Below are 26550 nucleotides of genomic sequence, written 5' to 3' on the forward strand. Positions count from 1 at the left end.
TCACTGAAATCTGTCATGGTTGAGAATCACTAAATACAGCACAACTCAAGAGACACTTCAATGTGGTGACTGCCTTGCCCCAGACTCACAGCAGGTCTAATTTGTGTAATCTTTCACAATAATCAGCGTATCAGATGCTCTGCCTTTCACGACTGCTCTTGTCAGTTGTTTTAGCAGATGATCATGTGCTTTGGAAATTCAGGTAATTCATTATGAGCATGCTCTAATGCCCCCTTTTATCTTGTTTTACTTAGCATACATTTCTGCTCAAGTGACGGTGTTTACTTTTACCTATTCAAAGACAATTTTCCTTGAATAATGCTATAAAAATGTAAGTGGAAACTATTTGTTTGGAGAAGGCAGAGACGGTTTATTTTGCAAAAGGCAAGGGCAGTTTGCTTTGAAGCAAAGTAGAGACAGAAAGCATTTATTTGGATAAAAGTGTAAGATGTTGTTTTGAAAAATAATATGAATTTACTTTGACAAAGGCAATATTTGTTCTCTTCAAGTAGAGCAGGAACTTTTGTTTTAGATTCCTGTGAGAATCATTTGTATTGGAGAAAATAATCGTTTGTTTAGAACTAAGCACTAACCTTCACAGAAACATAAAGGAAAAGTTGCTGGGTGTAAGACTTTTTCACAGTTTGTTTTCAAGTGTTTCCTAGCCCCATATACCATGCCTTAAGTTGAACAACATTCCCACCTTTACTATGGGCATTAGAGAGTCATAACAATAGAGGAGTAGAACATAGGAGAGAACCAACTATGTTTATGGTAAAATAAGGTACCGCAAATAAGAAGATACTGACAGAAAGACATCCAGTTACAAATCCCTGTCTTGCCAGCATGATCTCATTCTCTTTTTTCTTCTGAATGCACCGATCAAGAACTGTAATTTGAGGTCCCTGGTTTAGGGACTTTTGTGGAATAATGGAGAAGTACATACATCAGAGATCCAGGATCATCGCAGTGTTTGATGCTGCTTCGACATGAAAATATCAGATATGTGGCTGTACAGTGCGTGATTATCAAACTACTACAGGAATTACCAAAGCAAAGCCAGGTCTATTTTTAGCAGTAGTTCATTGTATACATCTGATTTAATGAGGGCAGACACATTTACTAACAAACACTGAGGCATTTGGTAGTGCTTTCCACTGAATTCCTCCTTCACGCTATTGATCTTGTTGTCAATAGCTGGTTCTTGATTCAGTGCATATAGGAGTATTGAAAGTATATAAAGTAAGGTGAGATGTTATATCGCTACAAAAAAGAGTGCTTTGAAATAGAACTGAAAAGTAAAGTATGCTTATAGATATGCCAGAGTACTTGGAGTGTGAATCTGAAAAAAGGTGTTAAGAGTCAATCTCACTTCAAAGAGGGATTTAAAAAAAGTATGACACAGGCTTGGCTACACGCTGAGGAGAATGACAGCAGGCTAGCGTTGCTCTGTGCGGCACCGGGGCTTTCTAATGGGGGCTTCATCACTTCATAATTCTCTTTCACAAGAAACCATGGAAATGTTGCTGAGGTCGCCGCGTTGACATACGACCTATTTTTGGGTGCTAATATAATTTCTCTCACATTCGTGGCGGCCATATTATCAAAACGATGGCCTTTCGCATTGCACTTCATATATTCAGGTGCTAATTATGAGCACTTGCTCCGTCAACAAGACTATTTATTGACTTTTTTACTTTTATGGGTCTCTGAAAGCTCCTAATAGTTTCTTCTATCCTTTCCTGCTGTGTGATATTTTGGATTTCCTGCTTTTTGCCTGCTATTAAACATATTCTTCAATATCTTCGACGTGGTGGCCTAAAATATTGACTCCCTATTTTTCTTAATCTATGCCACACTACTAATATTATGGGCAAAACGCACAAATGAAAATTAAATGATACATGTTCTTCAATGCCAATGGCTGTGCACTCCTCTACTAATGCCATGCCTTCAGCCATAACAAAATTAAAGCCTACATTAAAACCTCAACCAGCTGACTCATCAAAGTGTCCTGGTTGTGTACTTTACCAACAATGTTTTCCCCAGACATCAAAACCCTCTTATACATCCACAACTCCTTTGGGATACCTATACAATTACAGCACTGGGCTTTATTATTGATTATGTTGCTGAGAAATAGAAAGCCTTCTATGCTCAACATACCACTTATCTGATATTAAAATTGGAACATCTTCACAATCCAAAGATATTTTGCAGAATTTAATAGCTGCCAAAATACATTTAAAAAAAATCTTGTGACAGTGCCTCTAATTATTTGTTAAAAAGCAGTTCTAGATATTTTGGAGGTCTTAATAAAATGAGCAAACTTCTGGTTAACTATCTTAAAGTTAGGAACAATAGCCACAAAATTAATTCATTACAGTCATCCACAGGTACTTCAATATATCAAGACTCAGACATTCTTGAAGAATGTGTAAAATGTTACCAATAGCTTTATACTTTTGAGATCCACCCAGATGAACCTGCAATTGATTTTTTTCTTTTCTTCAGTTCCCAAACACTCTAATCCTAACCTAAATTGCTGTAGTTTAGATCGGGACATTTCTCTTTAAAAGTTAGCACAGCTTTCTCTTCATTAAAAAAAGGTAATAAAACACCCGCCCGACGAGTTTTCTGTCAAATTTTATTCTTGCTTTTACTCTCTTTTGAAACCAAAATTGGTCACCCTATACTCCGCCCTGTCTACTCCTTACTCTTCCAATGGACTTTTTTTTAGAAGCCACAATCTGTTTTATCTGAAACCAGATAAATATCCCACCTTATGTAAAAATTATAGACCCATTTCCTTGGTCAATGTTGACTATAGGATTTTTGCCAAACTTCTTGCCTTACGTATCCAGTCTTTCTTGCCTCAGTTAAATGGACCAGAACAATTGGCTTCATCTAAGGTGCATGGGGTCAGAAAATACCCAAAACTTTTTTGACGTTTTAAGTCAAGCGCCAAACTTAGACTTTCCTCTTGTATCCTCTTGATGTTGAAAATGATTTTGATAGACTTAATTGACCCTTCATGTTTAAAGCATTATGATGCCATGGTTTTAGCCCAACTATATTCTCTTTAATTTCTATTCCGTATGATTCCCCAAGAGCTTTGGTATTGGTTGACTGTAAATCTTCTTGATACTTCCCTTTTCATAGCGGCACACAGCAGGGCTGTCCCCCATCCCCATTACTAATCATTCTTGTCCTAGAACCATTTCTTACTAAGATTACACTGAATACGTCAATCTCTGGTTTTCGTTACAATGCACATCAATTAAAAGGTACAGCATATGCTGATGATATTCTCCTTTTTATCTCCAATCCTGAGACATCAATACCAGCCCTATCTCATGAAATTCTTCCTTTCTCTCAAGTTTTGGGATATAAAACTAATTTTGATGAAACTGAAATTCTTCCTTTAAATAAATTCTGTGCCAAACACTCCTTTTCATCTTCTGATTTTACTTGGACTCCCATTAAATTAAATATCTAGGAATATGGTACTCTAATTCTATTAATGCCTCTGTTTACCTAAACTTTAAGGATCTTCTTCTCTGAATTGAAGTCTTACGTTCTTCTTGGTCACCTCTTTTTCTTTCCTGGTGGGGTTGATTACGTACAATTAAAATTATGATTTTTCCCATAATTCTCTAAGCCCTATCCATGATTCCTGTCCGTATACTCCAATTTTATTATAAGAAAATTGATTTCCTCTTGTCAAAATGTTTATGGAATAAGCACAGGTCCTGCATCTCCTGATCTCATTTGAAGCAATTTAGAAACGAGGGTGTGTGGTTAATTTTCCTAACTTTGTACAATATCACGAGGCTTTTGGTCTCCGACAAGCCGCTTTCTGCTTATTAAAAAAATCCTTTTTTTAACCTCTTTGGTTAGTAACAGGAAATCTCTCATTTCCCTTTCTCTTTTCAAGAGTATCTCTCTCATTCTGCTACTCCTGCACACGTATCCACTCCAGGTTAAAACACATGCCACATTTATTATCCTCCTCTGTTTCTTCACCTATACTTAACCATAATAGTTTCCTTCACACGCCCCTCTGGTACAATAACCTTATTAATTTTGCAACCGTCCTATCTTTTGGCGATCATGGAGGAATAAAGGCATTCTCACTGGGGACTTATTCCTTCATAATAATACAATCTATTTTCCTCAATTTCAACATAAATTCCATTGGCCTTCCACTTTCCATCTCAAATTCTCCCTGCTCATCAACATTTTATTGCATGTTTTTGCCTGGTGATAATTCTGCCCCTAAGACAGATGCTTTGCTTCTAAAGATGTTAGCTTAGTTACCAAGACCATTGCTTATATAAATCCATAATTACTGCTCCTACTTCTCAACCAAAATCCCTTATAGAATTTTTAAGGGAAACTGACTAAGGATGCTCCTGGCCTCCTCCTCTTTGGACCAAATTATGGCTTGAACTGCACAAAACATCTAGAACTGCTACTTTTACTCAAACAGTATATTACATCTATAGTAGACTTCACTATACCCCACTACCTCCATCTTCTCTCTACATTCTGATGCCCAGTGTTGGTCAGGATCCAACTCGCATGGTGATCTCAAACATGCTGTTCTCCTGCCCTGTCACTCTTCATTATTGTATGGAGACAAATGAATAGAAAGTTTCATATCTCACGCCCGTTTAATATTATTTTCATTTGTCTAGGCTCCTTAGAGGATGGTTGCCATCTTTCTCACCACGAAAAAAATCTGCTTTATCTTTTGCTGGCTATTGCATACCAACAAATTATTGCTAACTGGAAAAATACATTATATATTTTCACTAAAGCTTGGTGGTATGCAGTTTGCTATCATCATAAGCTAGACAGAGCATATACAATGTCCAACCTTGGAAACCACGCTAGAGAACTTATATGACAAACTCTCATAACATATTTAAACAAGGTTAGCGTTTTCTCTGCCATTAATCATGATCCTGCTACTGTTAAAACTCCCTAGATTGTTGACATTCCTTCATTAATATCCACTCATGACTGATTTCTTTCCTTTATGTAAATATATTTTATTGTTTGCAATCTTTTTATTTTGTCCTTTTTTCTGTAGCTTGGACTGCCCCATTATACACCAATTCATATCATTCATTCATTATGCTCCATCCCCTCCATTAGAAAACTAATCAAAAATAGCTTATTCCTTACTTTCCATTTTAGATTGTTTATTTCATTTTACTATATTTGCATTTCTCAACAACTTATGTGTATACAGTTTCGTGTTTATTCTCATTTCTGCATGTATTCCTAGTTTCAATTGTTCATCTCAATTACTATATTGTATACATTGTATTTCTCAATAAAGATATTTCTTAAACCAAAAAACAAAAGTATGGCACACACAGCACTGTCCCACCAAAACATTTTCTGACACCCTACTACTCCTCTCCTTGTCTTATTTTCCCATAAGGCAATGAGTAAGTATGGCGATTAAAGACCTAAATCAATACCAATCTTGCAAATGAAATTTTCTTCTAGACACAATCAAGGTAAACAAAAGTTCACTTTTACCTACCATTGATCAATCAAAATCCAATCAGCATCGAAATGTGTACAGTTGCATTACATTTCTTATAAATACTTCATGAAAATACTAATCCAAGGTTAATAACCATTTATATACAAATGCTCATGCTTTGAGAAGGGAAAACTCTGAAATTAATAGGATTTCTCATTTGACCATCAAATGTTCCAAAATGCATTTCCATCGTCAAATTCCTCTTCTCACAGCCTATGCATTTCCATACTCATCAACCATGTATACTTAGTCTCAGCTCTAAAAATTGCAGCCTTCATCGTGATATCATGTGAATATAATTGTATTGAATTGGAAAATAAAAATTGGAAATTGGTAGACAACAGGTAATCTATTTTCTAATTTGGATTGAGTCTAAATGTATATGATATATATAAGGTTAGTAACTAATTGTTTTTTTAAAAACTGTCTTCAAATTGAAACAAAAACCAGCTTTATCACGGTTACTTGAGCTAGGTACAGAATTAAAGAGACGCAGGCAGTGCAAAAGGTACATAGCCTGGCGAATATTTCCACAAAGACGATTCATATCACAATTACCCTCCCAGGAGACCCTACATAACAATCATATCCCACCCCCAGAGTACAACAGCCCCTTGGCCTCTAGCTGAGACCCCTGCATTTAACCCATGCATCCCAAATCTTCGCTCCTTTCCGTGGGCTTCCCCGACTCTGGTAGATCAAACGCTCTGCCCCACAGCACCAGTCTAGGTCCTTCTTCCAACCTGCAATGGTAGGAGGTGTGCATGCCTCTCATGCGCGGGCAACATTGCACTTCGCCACTCCCCCAACCATTTCCTAGCCCATTGTGGCCACCTGTCCTCCCATACCAACCACAGGATAAGCCACCTTTGATCAAACGGGCCATCCTCCCCCACTACATGCGCCTTTACTCGTGTGACACCCTCCCAGTATGTCTGAATCACTGGACAGGACCATAAGATATGAAAAAATTATCCCACCTCACCACAGCCACGAACACATGTGTCATTGCCGCACCCCGCCATCCGGACATGGGCAGTGTGCGAAGCATAGGAGCAATGCAGAATGCAAAACTGGATAAGCCGAAACGGAGCTCTATGACTATTTCTCGAGGGGTCTGTTTTGCCTTGGCCCAATTGTCATCCTCGAGGAGGCCAACTTCAGACTCCCAAGCCTCCTGCAAGGGGCCCAAACTGTCTGGGGTGTTGTTAATTAATTTACGATAGGTCAGGGAGATAGCCTTATCTATCATGGGGTCCAGGAGCAAACGGTCCACAAGGCGTGAATATTCAGGCAGCCGAATACCCTCACGCAGGTGGCAATGGAGGGCATGGCTCAACTGTCGGTACCTCAAATATTCTCCCTTCCCCAGTTCGAAATGTCCCTGTAGCGTGTCGAAGTCAATCATCTTCCCTGCCCTCCATACATCCCGAAGATAGTCAATGCCTATTAAACTCCAGCTATGAAAACCCGTCAATCCCGTCAGTTCTCTCAGTTGACCACCCTCCCATAAAGGTGTTTGGTCTGTGAGTTTATGAGCCCATCCCGACATCTTGTTGGCCTGCTGCCAGTCCACGAGAACCATCCTAGTGTGGACAGGGTAGAGCAAATTTGGTCTTCCCTTCTGATAGAGCTCTGTCAAATAACTATTAGCACCGAATGCCAAGCGGTCATCTCAATACACGGGTTCATCCGAGGGAGAGAAGACCCAGCCATTAATATTGACCAGCTGGGAAGCCCAATAATACTTTCGAATATCAGGAACGGCAAGACCACCATCATAAATACCTCGCATAAGCTTGAAACAAATTGTTTTTTAGTTGCTTTCATGATTTGATACCCCTATCTAATGTACGTCTTCCTTGTTTTATTACAACATGGGTTAGTACGATACAGCCAATTTTCAGTGTAAGGCACAGATAATGCCATAAAGCACAAACCAACCTCCTTCTCCTGTGTCAATGAAGAATAAATGTCCCTTCCAAAGATGTGTACCCAAACTCTTATCTACCTTGTGGCTGTCGGCTCCAACTCCTCTCTCCTTTTACAGATGTTTGCTTCTTGTTTGGTTTCCCTGCTCTCAGAAGCAGCAGAAAAAGGAATCTTTCGACCCTTTGCCTCTCCGCTCACCTGTCAGCACCAAATAAGAGACTGCTGACAGGTAAAAGGGCACAAGGGGAGATGTTTCTGGTCTTAAAGCCTCCAGTTAGAACATTTAATTATTAAAGGAGCTTTGGATATGATTGTACTTTTAACTGTCTTTATTGAAATTATTTATGATCTTATCAATGAATTTTAAGGATATTTTATTGTACAGCTTTTTGATAACTGTTTTATTTTCTGGGATGCAACAATGTACACATATGTTCCGGTTAAGCACATTCTTCGGACTATTCCTGGCACATTTGTCAAATGCATCCTTTTCATTTCTTTGTAAAATTTTGCTTGATGCTTTTATGATGCCAGTTATCGAAATAAAGCAAATGATGATGATAACTATTATGGTCTTATTTAGAGTATGGCAGCTGGTCTGTCGGTCTTGCTGTGTGGCAGAGACATTTACTTCCTTGTCTTTGTAAACAAATGGCCACCATATTTAGAGATCTCTGGCAGGCAGACAGAGATATACAGAGGGCCATACTCGGAACCCAAAGCAGCCCTGACACATATGTTCAAACCAGCATGCGCTCATCCTTTTCTCCGTCTGTCTCTCTTTCAACCCAATCCCCTCAGCCTCTTTTTCTTCTCTTTCTTTGTTCTGGTGCTCTGAATTCTCTTTTTCTCTCTTCTCTGCCTGCTGCAGTTATCCTTAGGGAGCTGGAGAAAGTGACAAAGGTACCAGCAGCACCTTGAGCATTCACAAACCAGCCTCTAGTGACTCCAACCCTCCAGGGAAATACCAGATGGAATAAATGAGCGGGCTTGTTATGGATCAACATGAATCAACACAGTCGCTGAAGGCACGAGAGTTTGATGAGGGGCTGTCATGTTTAATGCACCCACTGACTCAGCAAAGTTTATTGATCTTCTAAAACAAGCTTCCAAAATCTGGCCTTTGTTTTGAAATAAAAAAAAGTCCCTGACACACTAGGAAAATATGGGGGTTACGTTTTCGCCTTCTTTTTTGGGACGGCAAGGCCTTCTCCGGCGGTCCCGAATAGGAAAAAAAGTATATTGGAACAGCTGCCCTAAATAGGGGCTGGTCTGAGGGATTTTGATTAAAAGCCAAATATCATTTTTGGTCTTTCGTCAGACTTTTCTCAGTGGAGGAGCTAGCAGGGACTCTACTGGCAGAAACACCATGGTTCCACCGGAAGTAAATGGAGTTTCATACTGAACGTTTGACTGACAGGTTACTCTGTCATGTTTGTCAATAGGTACCCACTCCACCAAATATTTATTAAGGCACTTAATCTGGATTTTCAGTCGCTTACTCAGGCGGTAGCCCATTGTATTTAGAAAATATATCACGTGTCAGGTGCCCATTCAGTCAGCTGAATGTAAGAAAATGGCGAGGAGAATAGCATTTTAATTTCTCTGTCACCAATGTAAACCATTCACTGTGTCTAACTGAAAGGATAGCTACATGTACCTTTGCCTTGTGACTGTGAGAAGATAGTGCACACTGTGAAAGCCAAGTATTGGTAAAGCCCATAGGTCTCGTCTTTCGAGCTGTTGGCTATGCTATGCTGTGCAGCTCTGGAAAAAAATGTTTTGCCGTTGCTATGCAGCACTGTCCAAAATAAAATGAATGAAAGTGTGGTGGCGCATCTGATGCTTGAGGCCACGTCATTCCTCAGGCTGGACCATGTGTAAAGATGTATGCGTGGGTATCACCTCCAAGCAGGTGCGCCATTTTCTTTATTCACTGGCCCAAGCTTGTGGACGCCACATGGAGTAGTAAATAAAAAAGTAACATTTGACTTGAAATGAAATGAATGAAAATGAAATGAAAAGGGGTTTTGTTGAGCGCTACAGCTGCCCTGGGGCGTCCAGGCGCTAAGACTAGAACAATGCCTTCCAGAGAAGCAGTCCAGAGAAGGTCTAATTAGTTGAAAAGAAAGGTCTTGAGCTGTTTACAAAAACTCAGCAAGTTGGAATTGGTTCTCAAATGAAGGGGGAGTGTGTTCCATAATTTAGAAGCATTGTAGGCAAAAGATCGGCCTCCTGCTCTAGCTCTCTGAATCCTAGGGACTTTAGCCAGGAAGGCATGTGATGAACGGAGTAGTTTGTTGGGTCAGTAGGATGAGATCAGGGGGTGACTGATTTCTGGGCCAGATTTCCAATATGCTTGATGAGCAATACACATAGATTTAAACTTGACTCTCTCCCTAATGGGGAGCCAGTGCAGAGCTCTTAGACCAAGCTTTATCGAAATTCTACGTGGAATTCCAAGCAGTGTGCGAGCTGCACAGTTTTGAGTCCGCTGGAGTTTTTGCAGACTGTACTCGGGCGCCCCAAGGTACAAGGCATTACTGAAATCAAGGAGGGATTGAATTAAGCCTTGTATCACTATCTGCTTGGCCTCAAAGGAAAGAAGTGGAAGGATTCTTTTTATCATCCTAAGGAGGCCAAAGCAGGTCGCTGACACCTTGGTCGTCTGTGTATTGAAGGTCAATGATTTGTCCAGCCACACCCCCAAACTTTTTATGTTATCTCTGGGAATGGGAGGCGTGCCCATGCTCAGAGGCCATAACAGCTCCAAGGTGGATGGGGCTGATGGGCCAAAGAGCATCAGCTCCATTTTATCGTCATTGAGCTTCAAACAGGACTTCGTCATCCAACTCTTGACCTGTTCCAGGCATGTTGTTAACTTGCATGAGAGTGTTCTTTGCGAGGATGAGTGGCTCAGCAGCAAATAGCAGCTGCTGAGCCCTCCCAAAAAATAATAATTAAAGGACCCTGGGGGTGTAAAAGATGAGTGGATCAAAAGACTTGGGGGAAGAAGCACCAGGTAGTGGGCGGTGGACAAGCAAGCAAGCAACAAAGATGCTTGAATCTGTCCCCACAAGGAGAAACAAAAGATTTTCAATAGACAAGCAAGGAGGGCGTGAAGGAAACAATGGATGAGCTTTGTAGCATGAGAGAGCTACACAGAGCGCACAAAAGGTATGGGCATTTGAGTGGCGAAAGCAGCATACAAAGGGAGAGAGTTAAAAAAAAGTGCACTCTCATGAAGGGCTGAAAGGAAGAGAAAAAAGTCGTTCTCTACATGTGAACAGCTGAAGAATGCAAGTCTTCCCAGCAAAATTATAAAAAAGAGTATGGATACTCAAAGTACAGCTCTGGCTGCATGCAGCCCCCCCTGACCTTCACATGCGGTCCCCTGATCCACAGGAGCACTGGGCTGCTGTTTACTCCACTGAGCACTAACAATAAATAAGATATTACATAGATAGGCATTGATTTATTTCAAGGTTAATTGGTGTTAAGCAAACGAAGTAACTTGGGAATCCTGCTCTTAACTTTAGAAACACCTTCACTTTTGAAGACATCTTGAAGCAAAACTGTAAAATTATGAGTTTCTTCAAAATTAAAAAAAAGTGTATTAACATGCAGAACCTTTTCACCTTAGCATAATTAATTATATCAGTGCATTGGCAGAGCGCGGTGATCGCTCCAGGAGTCTGGATCTGCAGGGATCCGTGGCGAACCCTGAATATGTCGAATGGTAGCTCCGCTCGACACACTGAAACATTCAAATCGGTGCCTATCCAGCTCTCTGCCTTTGCACAGGAAAGGAGCCGTCTCTCCCTTTGGCGCAAGAGCAGGCTAATGCAACATGACTGGAAGGAACTTAAGAGCTTTTGTAATGACTCACAGATCCAAATATATAGATGAACTGGTGGTTCATATGAAGAATGGCTTGCACAGCCGGAAGTATAGACCTGTTGACTATCAACAACTAACAGCCTGATTCATCAAGCTAAATTGCGGGCGCAATAGCAGCGAAAATGCTATTGCGCCCGCCATTTCCCAAATCGGCATTCATGAAGAAAATAACCAAAGCGCTAACCAAAGATTGCGAACTCGCTAATATATTCTCAGAATCCCTGTAGGTTTGCGCCAAAGCACCGAATTAGAGAATAAATTTAGCGAATCCGCAATACAAGCGCAATCGGAATTCATGAAAATTCTCTAATAGCGAAAAACCTCAAATTCTCTATTAGCGCCGCGCAAATTAAGGACAACCCAAAGCAGGTGGTAACCATAAAAGTGATTAGAGAAAATTTTGAAAAACCGTTGGCCAATCAGGAACAGGGAAAGGGCTGACCAAACACACATAAGGAGATGCAGCAGCAGCAGTTGGTGTCTCACAATGCCAGGAATGTACATGCTGGTCAGGTGGCGAAGGCTACAGCGAGCAGCACGGAGGAGACGCAGAATACAGGAGAGGATATTCCACCAGCGGATCACCCTGCTGGGACAAACCAGGGAGCAGATTTATGCAAAGTACCGGCTAAATGGGGCCATGATAATTCAACTCATACACGACCTTGACCCCCTGATGCAGCACCCAACAAGGCGGACCAATGCTGTGCCTACACATGTACAGGTATTGTGTAGCCTGCACCTCCTGGCCTCTGGGAGCTTCCAGGGGATAGTAGCGGCTGCAGGGGGGATATCCCAGCCCACCATGTCACGCTGCCTCCGGAGTTTTGTTGACGCAATGCTCACCCAGCTACACCGACACATCAAATTCCCCACCAGCCAACAGGAACTGGACTTGACAAAGTTAAACTTCTACAATGTGGCCCATTTCCCATCTGTGATAGGATGCATAGACTGCACCCACATTGCCATCTGCCCACCAGCTGCGACGGAGTACATGTACCGGAATCGGAAGTCATACCACTCCCTTAACATACAGATGGCCTGCAATGCCAAGACTATCATTACTGACATCGTGGCCCAGTACCCAGGGAGTACCCATGACTCTTTTATATTCCGGCACAGCGGCCTCCACACACGACTGGCCAGGGGAGAATTTGGGGAAGGACACCTACTTGGTAAGTACACATTGTCAACAATTACACATTGCAATGATGTAGCTGCACAGCACAGGCACTCACCCTCTGCTCCTCTCATTCAGGTGACAGTGGCTACGCCCTCCGGGAATACCTCCTCACCCCATACCTCAACCCGGCTACACCACAGCAACGGCGGTACAATGTTTCTCACATACGGACAAGGAATTGTATCGAACGGACATTCGGGCTACTCAAGAGCCGGTTCCGCATACTGCACAAGATAGGTGGGGTCATGTACTACAGTCCTGATGTGTGCTGCCGCATTGTGGCTGTCTGCGCAATGTTACACAACATTGCAACCAAGCGCCGGATACCAGTAGAGATCTCTGGCAGTGAGTCTGAAGGGGACGACCGTCCACCAGCACATGTGCGTCATGCACGCGGGGAGAACCCTGCTGAAGGACACAGACGGCGCAACCACATCACTATGAACAGTTTCTGAAGCCCACAATCCACTCACCCAACAATCACTCCTGCATGGCAATGTAAATAATGACTGGAGGCCCATGTATGTTGCATGAATAAATATTATTGTTAAATCCACAATAATAACGTAATGTCTACATTCATAATATTGCAGCAGTATTGCGCCATACTGCTCCTAACTAGCCACTGGACATGCTTGTATCATCAGCATTATCTAGGAAATGTTCTAGTAACTCAATTGCGCCTCCGGCGCGCAGCCCCCAAACGACGCTCTGGCTCTTCCTCTGGGACGGCACGTGTCCCTTCAGTGGGCCTGGTGCTGCGGCGTAACACGCCAACCATTGAGGCAGACAGGCTGCTGACACTGGAGGCGCACTCACTGGTGTCGTCCCTCCCCACATTGCCTTCACCGGTAGGATGGAGTGCCAGTACGGCAGTGGTGACCTGCTCCAACACCCGTCCAACATCCTCGACACATTGGATTAGCTGCTGCTGCTGCGCCAGGCACCGTCGTGAGAGCTGGGAGGTGGCATTCCCCATTATGTAGTTTGAGCGGGTGTAGGCTGTCAGGCGCGTAAGGAGCTGCCGGTGGCGTCGGCGGGCGGAGTTGCGCTGCGATATGAGTGCAGCAGTGTTGGCCTCCATGGCTGCCGTCATGCGCTCAATCCTATCACCCACATTGGCCACATTGTGGCCAATTTTGTGTAGCTGCAGCTGAATGGCCCCTTGCCGTCGTGCCTGCTGTTGGTGAATGCGTAGCATCCGGCACTCAGTGCTCATGCCTGGCATGTGCACAGCCATCCCCCTCCTGCCGCTGTGTGATGTGTCATGGTGGCGAGCCCTGACATGCCTGCTCTGCTGGCTGCCCACAGTGGTTGTGTGCACAGTCACCACAGTTGATGCACCAGAAGTAGATGGTGCCGCTGGTGGTGGAGTTGTGGTTGGCAAAGGTGCAGCACCTGATGGTGCTGAAGCTGTTGGTCTTGCCCTGCCTGCAGGGTTAGGTGCTGCCGATGATGGTGCTGGTGCTGTTGGTGTTGCCCTGCCTGCAGGGTTAGGTGCTGCGCCGGATGGTGCTGGCGCTGTTTGTCTTGCCCTGGCTGCAGGGTTAGGTGCTGCGCCGGATGGTGCTGGCGCTGTTTGTCTTGCCCTGGCTGCAGGGTTAGGTGCTGCCAATGATGGTGCTGGAGCTGTTGGTGTTGGCCTGGCTGCGGTGTGTGGTGCTACGCCTGATGGTGCAGGAGGTGTTGGTTTTGGCACCTCCTCGGCATCCTCTTCTGACTCATCGATCTGCAGCATGTCGCTGTCGCTGCTGTAGTCGGCGCCACCTGTGAGGGGAATTGGACTTACATTAATAGCATGTATCTGTCACACGTACAGTTGCTACATGCATGCTGGTTGACATTCCCTGCCTGGCTTAGCGATAGCTTATTTTGGGATATGTGAGGCTGCATTGGGGTTCTTTTACATTATGGGCAGACTACATGTCCCACAATGCTTGTGGCCATGATCTCATGTGCATTGTTTGAATGACTTGGAATGTATATGGGAGGCTATAGGGCCATGACCATTGGTAGGGGACAGGGTCGCAGTCGCATGCCACTTACCTTGGCTGGGTCGGGATGAGTCCAGGTTGGTGACACCTATGCACGCCTCTGTCTCAAGGGTGCCCTCCACGCGGTCCTCCATGGGGGTATTGGGAGGGACAGTAGGTTCTCCGCCCCCAGTACCAGATGTCTCGCCCAGCCTCTCTGCCACCCTCTCCTTGGCACGACCTCGGAGGTCGTACCACCTCTTCTTGAGCTCGTCCAGTGACCTGTGTGTCACGCCCACAGCGTTCACTTTAGCTGAGATTCCTAGCCAGATGCGATGTCTCTCCATCTCTGGCACCCTCCGGGAGTCCTTTCCAAAAAGTTTTGCGTGGTTTTCAACCACTCCCTCGATGAGCTGCTCCAACTCCTGCTCGGAAAACTTGAGCTTTCTCTTGCGCCCGGTGTCACTGGGCCCTGGTGCAGACTCCTCTGACATTGCTACTGTCGCAAATGGGTGAATTGCGCAACTTTGGAGGTGTCCCGGTAGGAGCTCTGTTTAGCTGCAGCCTCGCGATCAGCCTCGCAGTTCAGAATGGGGGTGGGAACTGCCTGCTTCCTGGTTGTGATGTCATCACGGCGCTCGAAAAGCGACTTCCCGTTGGTGCGATCTCGCTACTGGCGAGATGTCGCTAATGGGGATTTGCGATGGCGCTAAATAGAGACGGAATATCTGGGTAATAGCGAATTTTCGGCGATTTTATTTTCTCGCTATCGATTTTTGCGCCCGTGTGCGAATCGCTTTAATTACTCGCTAACTATGATGAATTCCGATCTGCGCCTTTCCATTTGCGATTCGCTGTGAATCGCAAGTTGAGAGTCGCAGTTTCCTTTCTTGATGAATCAGGCTGTAAGTGCAGTAACTGAAGCAAAGAAGCTGGCCGCTGCGGATATACAATTAAAGGTGAAGAAAACAGAACAAGCAGCAAAGATTACGAAAGAACTAATGCTGATAAAACAACATCGACAAGTATGGTGGAAAGAACACCAGAGATTGATAGAAGCTCGACTTAAAGCAGAATCCGAATTGCAAGCCTTTCTAGATGAAGAAATATTCGATTGCAAATTCCTCCTGGACATGGGACAGTTTGATCGACAATTAGCAGAAGACCGAGAAACGCACAAGACCGGATCCGTAGATCCCATCTGGCAGCTGAGAGAGGATTTGAAGCACCGGATGTTACAACAGCGGTACCATTCCTCTCAAGTGTCGCAGGCGGAGGAGCAGTTCAGTCCAGACCATGCCCTCGAGCAGGTTAACATTGTGAAGAAGCAACAAAGGGCAATTATCGAACGACTTAATCTTGAACGACTCATTATAGAAGAGGAACTAAGAGAATGCAATTCTACGATATTGCTGCTTTCTTCTGACAAGAATACTGACCTATTTCAAGAAGTTCCAAATGTTTTACATAGTTTAGATTGCCCATATTCCGAATTGAAGGCTTCAGTTCTTAGAGAATTCCACAATATCACTGAGGAATATACATCCAGAGTTCAAGAAATAAATTGATAATCAGTTGGCTGCCATAGAGAGGAATGACAGCGGGTGGCATAATGAGGATCACTGGATATTCCATACTGTTCTAGATCAATATCCAAGTCAACTACAGAAATCAGCGGAAGGTTTTGATAGACAGATGGGCTCGGGACAGAAAAAACCTGCTGGTGAAAGCAATAATGACAATTGCTGAAGCCTGTGCTGCATATGAGACAGAACAAATGTTGGCAGATGACAGAAAAAGACAGCAGAAGATATGTACAGAACTGAAAGAAAAGGTTCTGCAGTGGCGAGCACAGCAGGAGGAAGTTGCCCGACTGGAGGCTGCGGTAGCGGCCCGAAGAAAAGAGAATGAGGAAGAAAAAGAAAGACTACGTAAGGAAAAAGAACAGTTGCAAAGAGCAGAGGAAAAAGACAAAATTCAGAAGTTCTATTTGAAAAAGCAGCAAGCCAGGGAAGCACAGGAAAGGAAGCATCTGCGTCGTCTTGAGCAGTTGAAGACATTGATGGAGCAACAAGCAATACAAGACAGAGAAAGGGTTATATTTAGACAAGAGTGTTTGGAGAAACGCCTCCAGGAGAAAAAAGAAATAGCTCTTCAAGAAGCTCACGAGGAGGAACAAAGGCAAAGACGTCTTGATGCTCTCAGACAACAGGTTGCAGTTGTTGCAGAATTTGATCCAGTCAGGATGATGGGCGACACAGAATCATCTAAAGCTAGATTGGGCATTGGAGCCGAAGAGGAGTTTTTGCTTCAGAAACCCCTATTTAAATTACATACGTGCAGTGAACAGCAGATTATTTCAGATCCCAGGATTCGAATAGAGATGGCTCTTCGAGAAGCTGGACTACATAACACAGGCTACGCAAAAGAGATTTTGCCAAAAATTGCTCCACCAAAGCTGCCAAGAAGGGACATGGAATCTACGGTTTTCAAGACATAAAAGCATTTCTATGTTGAAATCTCATTTTATATGTATCATTTATATTGTACTGGTTTTATATGACTGCTCCCTCTTGATTCTGCAGGTTCTAGCGCTGGGATGCTCACGGGTTACTACGCGCTCTACAAAAACCTTAAATAATAAAATAAATAATAATAATTGAGCAGTAGTAATTTAAAAGTGATCGTTTTTAAACATGAGTTTAGAAACATTCATTCTCCCCCTACCCTCACAGCAACGCCAATAGTTAACTAAAGAGGCAAGTCATTTATGTGCACTTTTTGGGTGGCCTGGGTTCCCAATATACATGAATAACATTATAATTTATGAAAGCAAACAGGAGCAGGGTTTGTACAGCGCTGTGATAATGAAGAAAAAGGAGGGATTGTGGAATTAAGCAATTGCCTAAGATCACACAATTTGGAAAAGTGGGGAACCTGGGATTAGTCCCGGTTTTTCTGGTTTCACATTGTTCAATCCAGCCTCTACATGTATATCCTTGGCTTCGCCTACACCAATCTAATGTCAATCCCCCCAACCCACTCGCCCGACCGCAACCCTGCTGGCATCAATCCGGCCCGCGGGCACATCACAGACAAAACTTTTTGGCCCGTGGGAAAATTTTGCGATTACCTATGGTAAAGAGGGTATGCTCCATGGGAGGAGCAAACACAGGAAAAAGAAGGCAGGCCATCGAATAAGAAGCAAGCAAATGAGAGTGACAATAAAGCCAACCAATAGTAAGCAATGCCCGGGCTCTAAGTCCACTGTAAGGTTTTGATGTGGCCCACAAGAAGCTTTTGCCCATAGACAACTAAATGCTGTTTGGTAGGCCGGACCTAAAAAAAATATAGGGGCAGATTTACAAGCCCCGTACGACACTTTTACACCGCCCTTGCGTCACTTGATGCTGCGGCGGTGTAAAGCCAGTGCCATGCTGCGTGGTATTTACAATGTGATGCATCTAGGGAGATGCGTCACATTGTAAAGCTCTGCGCCACATGAAACCTGCATCAGGTTTCATGTGGGCATTCCGGCGCAGGGGGTGGGGGGCCCTTCCGGCGCAGGAACGTCTCGGAAAAGTGGCTGAATGAAATGCACAAGATTTCACTCAGTCACTTTTCTGACACCGCTGCGTCAAAACCTTACGCCTGCTACAAGCAGGCGTAAGGAGTGACGCAGCACTGCTAGTATAGGGCGCCCCTGAGCAGTGCTGGAGTTGCATCGCGCTGCGACACAACTCCAGCACTGCGTCACTTTACGGCAGCAGCTGCGTCACGCATCTGTCTATTCTTGCGCCATGGTGCGACGCATTGTAAATGCGGCACATCCATGGTGGCACAAGAGGTTTCTGCCGTGACGCAAAATAACTGGTGCATCCCTGCTGATATGCAGGGATGCGCAAGTTATTGTAAATCTGCCCCAAATACTTTATTTTCAGGCAGTTTTCCCCCTGAAATACCCTCGAGCTACAATACAAAAAACAAATTTAGAATGTTCACTATCAAAATAGTTTGTTTAGGGAACAAGCCCATACATAGAATGCTGCCCTAAATCTGTGACATAACACCCGGATGCAGTGATAACTTTATCAAACAATATTAACACAGGATTTAGTGCTTTTGTGCAAAAGTACTAACATGTAGTGCACATTGTTTTACTGCAGGTTTTTGTACTTTGGACAACTCATTTTTGAAGGTGTTCATCAACCTCAGAATATCCAGGAACATTAGCTGAACTACAAATCTCTGAAAATGTAGTAGTAGAAACGTGTCAAATTACTGCGCTTAAACGTCAGCTATCTGAGAACTGTGCGCGGTGGAGAAACAGGACAGGAACTCATTCCAGTCGTTATGCTCTGTTTATGAGGGTCATGTGTGATACAGCAGCAATTTAACTATGGGAACATTGCCTTGCGCTTGTCTTGTTAGCAGACTCCTGTACATGCTAAGTGCGTCTTGTAGACACAACGGCCCTTTGACTATGTGTAGCAATACTCTTAAAGCCTGAGCTATATATAGTTCACTGCTGTTTTTCAGTGTATGTTTACACTTTGGGGGTTGCGGTGGAGGGGGGGGGAGGGGATGCTCTGATTAAGTCAGCCATCTGTTCAATTTCTAATCTAATGCGCACCTAGGCGAATCCAACTGATGACAGGAATATGTTCAATATTAAGCTGCCATAGTGACTTTATTGGAAGCGCCGGAGACACCTCCCATATGCTCGCCTCCTGCATATGTCCGCCAACAAACACTCTGTATTTGCCGCTCTCACTACAAGTTGCCCCACCATCTCCACACGTGTGACACATGCGGAAATAAACTAATACTCGGTCTGCACCATCTGCGCTCACAAAGACGGGGGGATGATGGGAGAAAATGGCTGCCTCTTATTTCAAGATGTGATTACCTGTCTGTCAGACGAGCAAGGGAGGCCTTTAAAGTGTAGAGAAACGCTGACAGCTTTAACACACGCTAATGGAACAAATTCATGGTGTCCTGGGCAAGGAGCGTTGCTTATTTCGATAGATATGTAATATCTCTTGCTTATAAACTGCAGAATAAAAGTGGAAGGAAAATGCACAATGACAGATATCCGAGCAACACGAAACCCTTAATGGAAATTCGATGAAGCCTAAGAATTCCCAAATAATTGAACAATCTAGACTCCAGTTGCCAAAAAGCTTTGTAAAAGCAATTCACATTCACAAATACATTTATTTGTTACTATCAAATTATATCCCATATTTAAAACAAAACCGAGAGACCGCCTACGTTGACTTTTCGATTTATTGAGTCCATCATTTGAAATGAGATTACTGACTGAACAAACTTGTTAGACTTTTTTTTTCACGAGCTGAGATGTTTTGAGGCTCAATACGGGCCTAGTGAATTTTCGGGCGCAAATTGTGGTGCAGGAAATAAAGATAACATGGGGCAGATTTACAGAACTGAGGCATCTCTGCATATTAGCAGTGACGCGTCAGTTAAACTACGTCACGTAAAAAAACCTTGCGCCACCTTGGATACATTGCATTTACAATGCGGCGCACCGTGAGGCAAGGATTGATAGATGCGTCACGCAACTGTTGTCGTAAAGGAAACGCATTGCTGGAGTCATGTCGCAAGCACGACGCAACTCCAGCAATGCTTAGGATGCCTATTCCTATTGTGCAGCGTCACTCCTTACGCCTGCTTCAAGCAGGCTTAAGGTTTTTGACGCAGTGGCGTCGTAGAAGTGACTCAGTGAAATCTTGTAGATTTCACTGCGTCACTTTTACGAGGCTTTCTTGCGTGAGAACGCACGCCCTGCATACATTATATCTGACGCATGTATAATGGGACGCAGGGCTTTACAACCTGACACATCTCCCTAGATGCGTAATGTTGTAATTGTGTCGCGACGTGGCGCATTGTTTACGACGCTGCTGCGTCACAAAAGTGACGCAACAGCGGTGTAAAAGTGTCGCAAGGTGCTTGTAAATCTGCCCCATGGAGTTTGTTATTTAGTAGATGCACTGTCTGAATGGGAGATAATGCGCTGAATGCATATGTTTTCCCATTTCCGAGTGGCCCGATTCAAACTGTGCTCTATTTGCCTGTGTGATTTACCTGGTTAAAAAAAGCCCATGCAACCACACCAACGTAGGTGTATGCTTTGCTAAGAGTATTATTCGAATTTGGCACAATCGGGTATGTGCGTCCAAATGGCTCAGAATGAGATCCATTCAGGGCCAGACTGGCCATAGAGTTCACCAGCCGTTCCCCCGGTGGGCCTGAGGGGTGGGGGACAGTTTTGTTACTGGGGGCCGGTTTTGCAGCAGTGCTGTAGTATCGGCCCCCTGTAACAAAAGCGGGAGCGGTGCTTCTCACTAGCACCCCTCCCCCATGCCCCCCCTGCTCCCAGGGCCGGTCAAGCAGCAATCTGCCAGGGCTGGTTGCTGCTCCCAGTCCGGGGGTGGATCCACTGTGTTCTCCTTGTTTCCAATCCACAAAATGACGTTCATAGAAATTTAAGATCAATTCTTTTCTAGTCTCCTTATGAGAATCCTTTGATATGAGTAATTAAATCCTTCCTTAGAGGTTGGTTACACCGCACTTCCAATAAAGTGCAGAATGCTGATTGATGAAGCGGTTCTGGTTCCTGGACTTGCTAGCTGTTTAGCGAGTCAACTGTGCATTGCAATGGTGGCGCAGCTGGACCTTATTAAATTTGCAGACTTCAGGGATGCAGACCTCTGCATATTCAACAGGCGATTTTCTTGCTTCCCAGCGAAAGATATACTGCTAAAACTGGGACCTGCAGGGGACGGAAACATGCTGTGTTCTTTAGCCACTTGGTGGACTATGCAACATGATCATCAAGGGATTCTGGTCATTTCCAAGCCGTAATTACAGCAATGAGTCTTTAATTCAAAGACTACCAGGTTCGAGCTGATCTTTGCCCAGGATGGACTCATCAGATCGGCTGAACTCTTAAATTGTGTATATGATTTTAATAAGGCTCCTCTTTTTCCAGAATGGGAAAATGTCATGGCTATAGAATTAAAGGCAATCTTTACATAATAACTGGCAAGCACCCAAGAATAGCCAGTGAGTGTGTTTTCTCGCCTCCATCAGCCTTTTGCCCCATTAATGGAATGGCAACACCACCATTGTAAATAGCATAGCATGCATAATTGTAGAGCTCACGTTCAGACATGTTCGCACACTTAAGATAAGGTATGTCAGTTGTTACCAAATTCAATGGATTCTACTTTTTGACCATTGGGGTCAAACACAGATACCTGGAATGGAGATGTTAGTCCACTGAGTCACAACAACTTTTGCGCTCATGGTGATTTTTGTGAAGCCCAGAAAAATCTTGCCAACTACACACTTTATAGAAGTAATCCTCTGAAACATGATTCACAAAGTTCTTTTGTGAGAGTAGCTGTATCTCATCTCTGACTCCTGTGAATTTTCAGGATATTTCAGTTTTTCTCACAGACGTTTGATTGTTAGCTAGGCCCATAACAAGTAGATTTCTTACCTTTTTGGGAATCAGCTACTGTATTCAACTTGCATGTTTGACTGCTTATCACAATATTTTAATAGGATGGATCAGTTTGAGGTTTTTTAGGTTTCGCCTACAATACAGTTCAAGCTGTCTGTTATCTTAAAGCCCTATTGTCAGCTTACAGTGGGATTAGAACCCACCCATAGTTCACCTTTTGCTTGCTTTACTGTTATTCTCATTTGCCTGCTTTTCATGTGTTAGCTTGTGTGGGCCTCCTGTGTTTTTCCCTCCCCTGGAGCATGGGCCCATCACTTGTGTCCTTCCACTGCTTGCTTATCAAGCACTACTCTTTTTTGTAAAGTAAGCACTCCACAAGTGTGCATCTGTTATTCAGGTGCCTCCCACTTGTAGTTATCTCCCCAATTGCTGTCTCTCTGTTGCACTCTGTCTTGTCTCCCCCCTCCATATTTTGTGCTAGGCCTTGTGTACAACTCCCTCACATTGCTTTCTCACCCATGTGCCCCTTCCACCCCCACCCTCCATGTTGCTGCAGTCCCCACCTCCCTCTATGATGCTTCCCCCACCTGCTTCCTCTTTGTTGCTTCCCACCACCCACGCCCTGTGGGTTGTTTCCCCCACCCTTGCCATTGATGGTGCAAGGACTCTTAGAAAAGAGACTTGCTCGTACGCAATCTTCTCTTGTAAGCTCTAACCCCGTACTCAACCTGTATTGTGGAAATTAATATGCACAACACAAAAATACAAAAGAAAGTGAAGCTTGCATATGTGTTTTACTAATAAGTAACTCGAGTGAAATTCTAAAATGGCCACTAACTGAAAAACTTTAGTGCACATGCGTCTACTGCATCTACGTAGTATGACACACTTTCGCTTGGAGGGAATTTCTGGTGCTGGCGCAGTCGCCATAAAAATGGCTTTTTTGAAACTCACATGCTTGCCACCCGCTTGCTGAAAAATTCAAACCAGTCATTTTCCCAATGCTAATGCGGGGAGAGTATTAATAAATAAATGGGATTAGAGTAGATATAGGTGATATACAGTGAAACCATTTATTTTTTATATTAACATTTGTCTTTTTAACTATTTCAATAGAGCTTATTATGGGCTTTTTTACTTGAACCATGGTGTATTCCCTCTCGTTCTACTGCACAAGGGTAGTACAATCGAGCTGGAAAAAACAATGTCATCTTGAACACCGTCCAAGGTTAAGGAAGGATACTTTTCCTGTAAACGGAACAACAGTCCACTGACATGGATGGGAACCTGAGAACTTTTTATAGTTTGTGACAATTATGATGTGAATGCAGGTGGGAATAAAGGTTTATGTATAAAAATTGAGGCGTGGTATTTAAAACAAAGAACTGAAAGAAAACATTGGGAAATAAGCATGGTGTGATGATCACCTCCCCTTGCCTGTCCAATCAAAGTTAGTATTTTCATAAGTTTGAAACATTAATGGGTGGTACAAGCATACAGAAAGTATAATTGAGGTGGTCCTTAGTTAGTTAGTTAGTCTGGAGATGGAGATGTTGAAGCATGAGACTGAGATGCTGTCGGAGTGACTGGAGATGCTAAAGAAGAATCGAATTGCTGAACCATTTACCTTAAGCAAATACATTTAGAAGAAGATTGCGGATCTAGAGGAGGAAGAGCGTGCCAGAGAGGGGTGCTACACAAGCGTCGGTGATAGAGAGGTCACCTGTCCTATCCTGATTTCCTGTCCTGAAGCCTTTGTTCGCCAGATCTATCCTGGGGGACCCTTTCCAGCTCCTAGGGCTGGGAGTTGTTTTTCACACAATACTTGGTAACTATAATTATATCAGTGTATGTGCTTATGTACTTTTCTCTCTATCCTATACCCTTCAATGCAGTGTCATTGCAAAGCCCCAATCCCCTGGGGCCGCTGCAGTTTACTGCCTCACTTCAAGGCGGCCCAATCTTGCAGCAGTGGCAGTAGCCTGCTATACTGCCACCTATACAGACACCCAAACTGGAGGTCCTGTCTCTAGTTCGCCACTGATACGCTTCAGGGCCCACGGGTGATCGGGCAGAGCTGCTGTACTACATGCTTGTGTATGAGACCAGTTTATTCTGATTCTTGTCTGAGTCCAGTTTATTCTGATTCAGAAGGTGACACAGGCACCACTCATTCTCAACTCAGCTTGCACATGTCTGAAACCAGCAAGCAAATCTTATACTGGACTCAGTCTGCTCTTCTTAACTGAAAACAGCGAGCTCCACTCATCGGCGATTCAGTTGGATCTCCTTAACTGAAACCACGAAGCTCCACTCATCCCTGCATCACCCTGCTCTTTTAGTGCATGACACAATGACATGAAGAACACCCCCCACCACTGGTGGCACTTCTTCAACCATCCTTCATCCTGCTTTGAAGCCCTTGATTGCTCGTGCTCCTGTCCCTTGAAAGAATGGATTCCGAGCCAGGGATTCGCCTCATCGCTCTCGGAGGTGGTATATTCACATGCGAGAACTTCCCCCTTCTTAGAGCAGAGATGTAGCTCGTGAAGTTAAACCCACAGATCCGATCCAGGGCGGAAAACAGCAGCCTTCTGAAGGCGAGCTTCCTTTCAAGAGCCTGATGCGAGACCCTGCACAATGGGGGCTCCAGTGGGGGTCTACCGCAGTCACAGCTTGCGGGGGAGTCGCACGGGGGTGGGTTCCAGGGATTTACATATAAAAAGAAAAACTTACCTCACAGCCGTTCCGCGCCACCTCTGCTTCCCTTGGCGCCTTCATGAATGGCACTGGAATGGACTGGCAGCCCCTCTCAGCCAATCATTGGCTTAGGGCAGGGATAATGTTCGCCTGCCTCCTGCCCATTAGGACAACGAAGGGCTCCTAATGGGCATGCGCAAATCAGTGCAAACACAAGTGCGCATGACTGGGCACGGGCAAAATATTCGCCCTCTGTCCCCATTCATGCGCACTTGTATTGTGCTGCTGCCTGTTGCCCCTGGTCTGACAATCATGTCAGTCAACATGACGCCAGACCGCCCACCCCCTTCAGTCTCTGAAGGGGGAGGGCGGTCCGACGTCATGCTGACTGACATGATTGTCAGTTCTCCCTCGGCGTCTTTGAACTTAAGTAAACTGATTCAGTTTGCTTAAGTTCAGAGACGCAGAGGGAGCTAAGGGCGGGGGGGCTATGCCCCAACGCCCCAATGGACCCAACACGTCTACTCTTAGGTTGTCGTTGGAAATTCAGTATGGTTGTTACTATTCTGATGTCTGTGGCAAGGAATTCCATTAGTAAGAGGCTGCACTCGACAAGAAATGGGGCTCTGAATAGCTGTATTTCCAAGAGAAGGATTTCTCTGCCTCTCAAGTTCCTTGAATTGCTTGAAGTCTTGCAAAAGGAGGCATGGTGATCTGGTTGTAAGACTGAGTTTTTTTCTTTAGTATTTGGAGTTGGAAATGAGTGCTTTTAACAATTGTTTTGAACCATAGTTAAGGAAGGGTCGAGTATTATTCCTAGTGGGCAGGCACAGTGTGATAAATATGGGGTGAAGCCCAGGAGGTCAAGGCGCTGTAGAAGATTTGGGTTGAAAGTTTTTTTTCGATTTGATGGAGAACAAAATGGATTCAGGCTTTTTTAGGATTGCGAGTGAGAAAGTTGTTGTTTATCTATATTTGAATACTGAGTACGATTTTCTTAAGGTGAGAATGTCATTTAGAGTTGAGGTTTTCAGGTAGAGTTGGGTGTCATCAGCATATTGGTGAATGGCAATGTTTGAAACTGCAGATTTCTGCCAGTGGTCCAGTATAAAGGTTGAAGAGAACAGGGGATAGAATGGGCCCTTGTGGGACTCCACAAATTATTAAGTAATGGGTCAGAGACACTATTACTGATGTTTACAATTTGAGAGCGTTTAGTGAGGAAGGAGATCAACAATTTGAGGACTGAGTCTTTGCATCCATAGCGGTGTTTGAGTTGGCTGTTTAATCTGGAGTGATTGATTGTGTTGAAGGCTGCCCTTAAGTCCAGTAAGACAACCAGCATATTTCTGCTCCTTACCGCTGCACCACCACCGCAGGATCCTGGATCCCAGCGGACAACGTGGTCCTGTGGCGGACTGACCGACACACTCGCAATACTGTGGGCAGACCCGCAGTGGTGGTCGGACCATCACCAAAAGTACGGTGATCCTAGGACCTCTGTACTTGCAATAAGGCCCTAAGTGCTTGCACAAACATCCTGGAAGTAGACCTCTGATCAATAGTGTCTGTGGATAGTGCCAGACAAAAAAAAACTTCAATAACAGCACACAGAAATGATGGCACTGTCACAGGTCGCAAGTATGAGATAGACAACAATAAAGATAATCTAACCAAGAAGATCTTGCCTCCAAAGGTCTAGTGGAGCCATCTCTTGTGACCCTTTTTAGCACAACCTTGCTACCCTTTTATTGTGATTCCCATTTTCCAGAAGCAGAGGACTCGAAGAAGGATTGCATTG

General features: G+C 44.1%; 1 protein-coding gene and 1 pseudogene across 1 annotated transcript in view; one reads left to right on the forward strand and one right to left on the reverse strand.

The window, feature by feature from the left end:
* Positions 1–26550, reverse strand: part of BANK1 (B cell scaffold protein with ankyrin repeats 1) — a 2434538-nt gene that overhangs the window by 851190 nt on the left and 1556798 nt on the right. The gene's annotated exons all lie outside the window — the stretch shown is intronic.
* Positions 11208–17077, forward strand: LOC144819674 (coiled-coil domain-containing protein 148-like; annotated as a pseudogene).

Source organism: Lissotriton helveticus, chromosome 2_1, assembly GCF_964261635.1.
Source record: "Lissotriton helveticus chromosome 2_1, aLisHel1.1, whole genome shotgun sequence".
Taxonomy (NCBI): Eukaryota; Metazoa; Chordata; class Amphibia; order Caudata; family Salamandridae; genus Lissotriton; species Lissotriton helveticus.